The sequence below is a fragment of the Micromys minutus genome, assembly GCF_963924665.1.
Source record: "Micromys minutus genome assembly, chromosome: 18".
NCBI classification, from domain to species: Eukaryota; Metazoa; Chordata; class Mammalia; order Rodentia; family Muridae; genus Micromys; species Micromys minutus.
Window position 1 is genome coordinate 24,034,605 of NC_137953.1, and position 8,655 is coordinate 24,043,259.

Here is an 8,655-nt window from a genome sequence, read left to right on the forward strand (position 1 = left end):
GAATGCAAATTATTCCATTCTTAACTCCTTGTGCAAATCTAAAGTCCAAGTGGATCAAAGACCTCAACATAATACCAAGTACACTGAAACTCATAAAATAGAAAGTGGGGAAGAGCCAAGAACACAGGCACAGGGAAATGTTTCCTGAACTGGACACTTATGGCTTATGCTCTAAGATGAAGAATCAACAAATAGGACCTCAAGAATTTGCAAAGATTCCTTAAGGCCAAAGACAATATCAAAAAGACAATATAGCAATCAAAATGTTGTGCAAAGTCTTATACAATCCTACACCTAAAAGAGGGTTATTATCTAATCTATAGAATTCAACAAGCTAGACACTAGAGAATCAAGTAATCCTATTAGAAAATGCAGTACAGAACTACACAGAGACTTCACAACTGAGGAATACCAAATGACTGGGAAGCACCTAAAGAAATGTTCAACATCACTAGTCATCAGGGAAGTACAAATCAAAACAACACTAAGAAACCACGTCACGCCAGTAAGAATGGCTAAGGTCATAAACTCAGGTGACAGCAGATGCTGCCAAGGAAGTAGAGAAAGAGGAACACTCCCCCACTGTTGGTGGGGTTGAAGACTGATACAACCACTTTGAAGTCAGTCTGGCGTTTCCTCAGAATATTGTACAGAGTAGTACCTGAGAATCCAGCTATTCCACTCCTGGGCATATACCCAAAAGTATCTCCAATATCTAACAAAATTATATGGTCATAAATGTTCATAAAAGACTTATTATAATTGTCTGAAGCTGGGAAGAACCCAGATGTACTTCAGAAGCGTAATTAATACAAACATTTTGGTACATATACACAGTGGAGTACTACTCAGCTATTAAAAACAAAAAGTTCATGGATGGAACTTGAAGCTATCATCCTGAATGATGTAACCCAGTTACAAAAATAACACTCATAATATGTTTCTACTTATAAGAGAATACTAATATACCAAAAACTCAGGTTACCCAAGTCAGCATCCACAGAATCTATGAAGCTAAAAAAAAAAAAAAAAAAAAAAAGAAGAAGAAGAAGAAGAAGACCAGAATGTGAATGTCTCAATCCTTCTTAGAAGGGAGAACAAAATAGGGGAGAAACTACACCTTAAATAGAGGTGCAGGGATTGAAGAAAAGATCTACTGAGACTTTGCCACATGGAGGACCACCCCATATGCAGCCACCAAAACTAAGCAAAATTCCTGATGCCAAGAAATGTTTACTGGCAGGAACCAGATATGGATGTCTCCTCCAAGGCTTTACCAGATTCAGGTAGATATAGATGAGGATGTTTGCAGCTAAACGTGAGACTAAACATGGGGATCCCAATGAAAAAGCTAGAGAAAGAATTCAATTAGCTTAAAGATTTGCACCCATATAGCAAGAACAAGATCATCAACCAGCAAAGGAACTGAAGGGAAGAGGGTGATTGGGAGAGGGAACACTTTCATAATAGCAAGTTGAAGGGGAGGAGGGATGGTTTAGGGAAATGGTGGGGGGAATAATGTAAATACAGAAAATATTCAATAAAATTGTTCTAAAAAAGAAAGGAGATAAGAAGAGAGTGAAATTGGAGGACTAGAAGAAGGGGAAAATCTAATCAGAATATATTCATGAAAAAAGTCTTTTTTCAAATAAATAAAAGAACATAATTGTTAAATGGTGGGTAATGGTTGAATCCTAGTGATCCCAGAACATACACATATTCACAAAACTACCTTGTACATGTGTATCTTTATATACATATTTTTATTTAACAATAACATTTCAATCAAGATGGAAGAAATGAAGTGTAAACAAATGCACATAAAACATTTTATGGGAGAGTAATTGAGTAACTGGTTTAAAAATTGCAAAATATACATTTTCATTAACTTCATTATCCATGGAAAGTTGAATTAATAAACTGAATTAAAGATATGGATTTGACAAATTTTTACAAATGAGTAAAAATTAAAATGCTTTGCAGAAAAGGCTTACAATGTAACTATCAGTGAGGAGCTCCTGTTGAATAGCATCTGCATCAAGGACAGTTGTAATATAAACCAGAAAAAAATAAAATAAAAAATGAAAATAAAAAAGAAAATTAATGTAGAAAGAACAAGGTTTGTTATACAATAAACTCAGTTGCATATGGAGCAGAGGATAAAATTTTCTGTCATCAATGGAAGGAGAGGCCTTTTGTCCAGTGAAGGTCCATTTTCCCAGTTTAGGAGAAAGTTAAAATCCTGAGGTGGAGAGGGTGGTTGGGAGAGGGAGCACATTCATGGAGACAAAGCAAGCAGGATTAGAGAAATGGGAATAATATTTGAAATATAAATATAGAGATTATCCAATGAAAACAGAAAAAATAAAAAGAAATTTATAGTACTTGGCATATGTAATGTCAAAAGAATATATGTATATGATTGCACAAACGATATGTGAATCACATGAAGAATGTCATATTGATACTTGAACAACTGAAGTTTAAGAAATATTTATAATTTAATAAAGGTACAACTTCTGGACATAAAAAATAAGAAAATAATCATTAAAGGAAGAAAAAGAAATATTTTTTTTAGAAAATCTTATGGCATTTGGAGTGCAAGTTTTTTAGCATGTTGATTATTCTCTTATCAGAACTGATTTGTAGCAAAGGAGCAATTGTGGGATAGGCATTCATCACAAACTTCTGAACAGTAAGGATGACTGGGTCATACATCCATAACAAGATTGAGGTCAAAGACATGATGAAGTCCACCCAGTACATGACCACAAAGAACACTACCAGCAGTGCAATGGTCTGTGTGGCCCCCTTTTCAGGGGTTGCTCTTAGGTGGCTGATGCTATGAAGATGCATGCATTGCCTCTGATGTCTGCACAAGATAATCACCATATATACATTTGTGGCCAGCATGACTCCTATGAGAATTATATCCCTTGACATTGTTACTGTTGTCTTTATTCCCCTAAAGATGTAGTTCATAGCTAACAGCGAGCAGTATTTAGTGACCTTCATCTGGTGGGTTACACTCACATTTGTAAAACCAGCAACATAGACGATCCACCTACTTCTGAAAGACAAATTGAAAAACCAAAGAGAGAAAAATGCATAGATGATGTGTGCTTTCACTTTTTTCTTAAATTTGGCCAGAAAAGAGGTACTGGGACTGATAGTGACAGCCTGGAACACACTCAGGAGGCAGGTGATGCAGATAGAGAGGCCACTCATCACTCTGTGTATGTAATAAGTTGTCTTACACTTGATGTTGTTCCCAAATTTTAGTGACTCTAATATATGCAAGAAAATTATCTTCTCCACTGAGAATCATCATTAAGTGAACGAAGGTCAGTTGACAGGAGATTAGGCTTACAGTCTTAGGTCTGTGACCTAAGATTATGAATGTATAGAAAAAAATTAGTAACATATTGGTTAGTATTCAAAGTCCAGCTTGGGTATAAAAGACTTTTTCTAATGAGGGCATAATTGGAGACTATATTTATCTTAACAGTGTAGCATAAGTAATTTTTATATATCTGAATAAGAAGAGTGTATATGTGAAACTTTTGGTCCATTGAACAGTTTGTTTATATAATTATTCATTTTTCTCTACAAATTCTTCATTAATCTGTTTCTCCAACTTTTGATATTCCCGATTTTCCAACATAGTTTACATTTCTATATTCTATCCACGATTCTGCATCATATGAAATTTATACATATTAAATGCCTACATGGTCATATCTGTATGGAATGGACACTTTGTCTCAAGCAACTTTGTAGAATGCCTTAGAAATATAATTCGACATATTTCAAATATCTTTTTGAATAGTGAACTCTTAAATTGTAGTAATGACTATAGAATATTAATCATGTCCTTTTAAGTGAACAATAAGTGTGTTGATCTGAGGAAATAAAATCACAAAAGCAGCTCTAAACATCAAGCTAGTCTGTTTCACATTGCACAGCATTACCATGGACATTTTCAACTACACATGTTTTCATTTATAATTCATATTAAATCACAATAATAAATCAAGATAATCTCAGTATTTTAATTACACAAATGTCTATTCCAATTAATTGTTTTTAATATTTTTCCTATGAAATTTTACATCTTCAGAATTTAGAATTGAGGACACATGTAATTGGAGACCATTGGTGTACTTTCCACACCCTAATCATAATATTTGTAATAGTTAATAATACTAATTAGTGATAGTTAACAATTTAACTATTGGTGTTATGAATTGTCCTACATGGATTTCAGTTCACTTCTCATCACATTCAAACCCTTTGCGAACTCCAATTAAGGATTAAGGAACTACTATTTTTTCTTCCTTATTGTGGAAATGAAAACTAAATCACAAATAACAGATTCCTTATAGCTCTTTTTAGCTATGAATATGGTTATTTTATTCAACTAACCATTTTTCTATATTTGGCTTTTCCACTTTTACCTAAGAATTCACCCTTTTTCCTCTTTGATAAATTATGACAAATGAGATTTCTTTCTTTTTTGTCCCCACTTCTTTTGTACATACCTGCCCTTTCCCTACTTAGCAGCAATGTCTATCCCACATTCTCAATGAGTTACTTGTGTGCTGCTATTCTGCTGTCCATGGCTCCCACACTCAGCCATGTCCAGTGTTGCTTTCCTGGTTTCCATAGTTTTAAAGTTTGCATAATTATAACTAATAAGGTGAATCTAGGAGCCTCCAAGAAGAAAGAACATGTGACATTAAGAGAAACAATATTTTCCATGAATTAAGACAGATATGTAATGCTTAAGTTGACCACACTGATATTCTGTTTGAGAATTCCTGTTTGACATCCCATACATTTTAAAATAATGTTCAAAGTGTTGTATATCGCTAAGACCCATAAATTTTTACCATTTCAGTCAACAGTCTTAACTTTGTTGCTTATAAAAGTTACTTGGTCGATTGTGAAAAACATTTTTTAATGAATTGATTTAATTAAGAACTGTAAGATCAGTTTTGTGATAAAGACAGGAAATATTAGTACACTGCCCAGGATATCATGAGAAAAAGAGTGCCTAATTATATACTTCAGTTCACTTTTATATTCGTCATATAGAGATAAATGCATATATACATGAGTAGTAATAATATGATGGTAGTGAAAGAGACTCTCCTATAATGTCCCCATGAATATGACATGATAAATAACATAACTTATATTTACATGAACTTTGTCCTCAAATGTGTAATGTTGTAAAAGAATAAATTCATCTCAACATTCAGAGCCAGTCCTCTAATTCTCACCTCAACATACAATTACAGTAGCTGCACGCTGATATTCTGTGTGCAGAAAATCTGTGGGATTGAGGCTGCAGATATGGATTAGTGATTAAGAGCACTTTTAACTCATGCAAAGGTCACTTGTAAGATTCCCAGCAATTACATGATGGCCCAAACCAACTGTGACTCTGGTTGGCCAAACAACCACCCGTGTCATGGAATGTTGATGGTACACAAAAATTCCAGCAAGAAATAATTCATGTATATAAAATAAATGATTCATATGTAATTATAAAAGAACTCCACAGTAAACCAGGTACTCTAAAATTATTAAAGAGAATGTAGGGAAAAATCTTAGAACATATAAGCACATGGGGAAATTTTCCTAAACAAAACAGCAATGGCTTGTACTCTGAGACTAAGGATCAAGAAATGGGACTTAATGAGATTGCAAAGTTTCTGTAAGGCTAAGGACACTGTCAAGAAAACAAAATGGCAGTCAACAGATAGGAAAAAATCTTTACCAAACCTACATCTGATAGAGGTCTAATATCCAATATGTAGAAAAACTAAAGAAGTTAGACACCAGAGAATCAAACAATCCTATGAAAAAATTGGGCACAGAGCTAAAAATAATTCTCAATTGAGAAATATCAAATGGGTGAGAAGCACTTCTGGAAGTGCTCAACATCCCTAGTCATCATGGAAATGCAAATAAAACAACCCTGAGATTCCACCTCACACCAGTCAGAATGGCTCAGGTCAAAAACTCAGATGATATCAGATTCTGGCAATGATGCAGAGAAAGAGGAACACTCCTCCACTGTTGGTGAATTTGTAAGCTGGTAAACCTTGGAAGTTTTTTCCTAATGATATGTTCTTTACACATCTATCTGTTGCTTTATAAATGCTTATCACATACAGAAATGACACATCTGATTTTCTCAAATGACATCTTTTCTCTGGTTCAATGAAGTTAAGACTGGACCAGAAAAGACAATAGCTACCATGAGAACAGAGTTCTTATTATGTGCATCCAAAGAAAATTTGCTTAATTTATTTTAAATCCATTTGAAATGCTGGAGCCATTTGGATTAGTTTAAGTTTTAATATTTAGTAGTAAGTACTAATACCTAAAGTGTGTCAACACAATTTATAAGAATAAGAAAGACATCATGGTTAAATATCCTGAGAACAAAAATCAAAGCAGTTTGCAGACAACTATCTAATGTTATGTGCAGTAAGAAACCAAGAGCTACTTTTTATTTAATTCCACATGTTTTTTTTTTTTTTATTTTCATTGTATTGGATATTCTTTATTTTTACATTTCAAATGTTATTCCCTTTCCCACAACCCCAATTCCCTCTCCCCCTTCCATTGCTTCCATTAACGTGCTCCCTCTCCCAACTACCAACTCACACCTCAGATCCTTGGCATTCCTCTACAATGGGAAAATGAGCCTTTGCTGGACCAAAAGCCTCCTCTCCCATTCATGCCAGAAAATGCTATTCTCTCCTACATATGCAACTAGAGCCATGGTTCTCTGCATTTTAAAACAAATATCATTTTACTTCCTCATTATAACATGTTTCCGTTTTGAAACAGTTTAGTTTATGAATTTATAGTGATATTTACCTTCTATTCTTTGAAGATTTAATAATCTAAAAGATACATAAATTTAACAGATCACAAGTATCAATTTTATTTAAGGATTTACCACATTTAGTGAGTAAGGACCTAAAAGCAGTATTACTGCTCATCAAGAAGATAAACTGAGTATGTGAGTATCAGATGACAAGATACATGATACAATCCTATTTAAAAATTGGATACAGACTAAAAAAAAAAAACTCTTGATTGAGGAATATGGAATGGCTGGGAAACATCTAAGGAAGTGCTCAACAGCTCTAGTCATCAAGGAAATGCAAATCAAAACAACCCTGAGATTCCACCTCACACCACTCAGAATGGCTAAGATCAAAATGCAGAGGACAGCAGATGCTGGTGAGGATAAGGATAAAAAGGAACACTTCTCCACTTTTGGTGGGGTTGTAAACTGGTACAACCACTCTGGAAATCAGTCTGGCGATTCCTCAGAAATTGGACATAGTACGACCTGAAGACCCAGTTATTACACTTCTGGGCATATACTCTAGAGATACTCCAATAAACACCAAAGACACATGCACCACGATGTTCATAGCAACCTTATTTATAATAACCAGAAGCTGGAAAGAACCCAATTTTCTTTTATGAGATGAATGGATACAAATATTGTGGTATATTTACACAATGGAGTACTACTAAGCTATCTAAAACAATGACTTAATGAAATTCCTAGAAAATTGGATCTATTTGGAGAATATCATCCTCCAATAATTAAAAAAATACAGTGAGTGTAGTAACCCAGTAACAGACATAATATGTAGTGACTGATAGTTGACTGCAGAAAGGTCTAAGAAAAAATAAATGTATAGCACCCTCTCAGAGAGTGGTACACCTGGACCTTAAATCATTAATAATCCAAGACCTAAGAACATAGCCTTGTGGCAATTTTTGGTATTCAAAGATCATTATGCTTAATCTATACTCACCATAAAATCTGTTTCCATGTTATGTTTTGCCATACATGTACTTTATGCTTATGGTAACTAGTGGGGTTTCAATGAATGCTGTCAAACCTCTAAAAGAATTAAATATTGTGAAAATATTCATATATTGTTATGCAAAAATGACTTTAAAATCTGTACATGCACCTTTCTTTTTTAAAATAAAGTTGTAAGAGAGATAAAAAGAAAGAAACCTGATGTTGCTTGATATACGGTCTACTGTCAGCAACAAGAAGACTTCAGAAATCTCAGAAGATGAGAACATTGGCCACAAATCTAGTGCCACTGAATCTTTAGGGAATAGATAGTGACAGCAGGAATACACATTGATCAATTATTACTAAGTTATTAGCTCATAGTTATTATTTTGATACTTGTAAATAATTTAAATGGGTGAATTTTTCTTTGGAAATTATGTTTAGCTCAGGGGTAACAGTGAGCAAACAGATGCTGACTAAAATATTTCGGCCTCACAGTTATGAGTCTATTAACCTGAGATGAATCAGCCACAGTGGTGTCACTGTAGAAATTTTGGAAGCAGTTGTACCCAGAGCTTCATCACCATGGCATAATTTGGAAATATATGAAAGTATTCAATGAGAATATGAGTGTGTATGTGTGTGTGTGTGTGTGTTGTTGTGTGTGTGTGTGAAATTACTGGACTAATTAAACTAAGAATTGAGAAGTGACATAGTGTGTGCCAGGGTTGCCAACATAATTAGCTTTACAAAAAGTGATTGAAAAAAACTGAGACTTATATGAGATATGCTTGTGAAATTTAAGG

The 8,655-nt window shown here is 34.0% G+C and overlaps 1 pseudogene across 1 annotated transcript; it reads right to left on the reverse strand.

Moving 5' to 3' along the window:
* Positions 1 to 2,574: 2,574 nt before the first annotated feature.
* LOC308432441 (vomeronasal type-1 receptor 100-like) lies at positions 2,575 to 3,481 on the reverse strand (annotated as a pseudogene). Its single transcript has one exon. The product of its transcript is annotated as a vomeronasal type-1 receptor 100-like (transcript).
* Between the last annotated feature and the right edge of the window lie 5,174 nt (positions 3,482 to 8,655).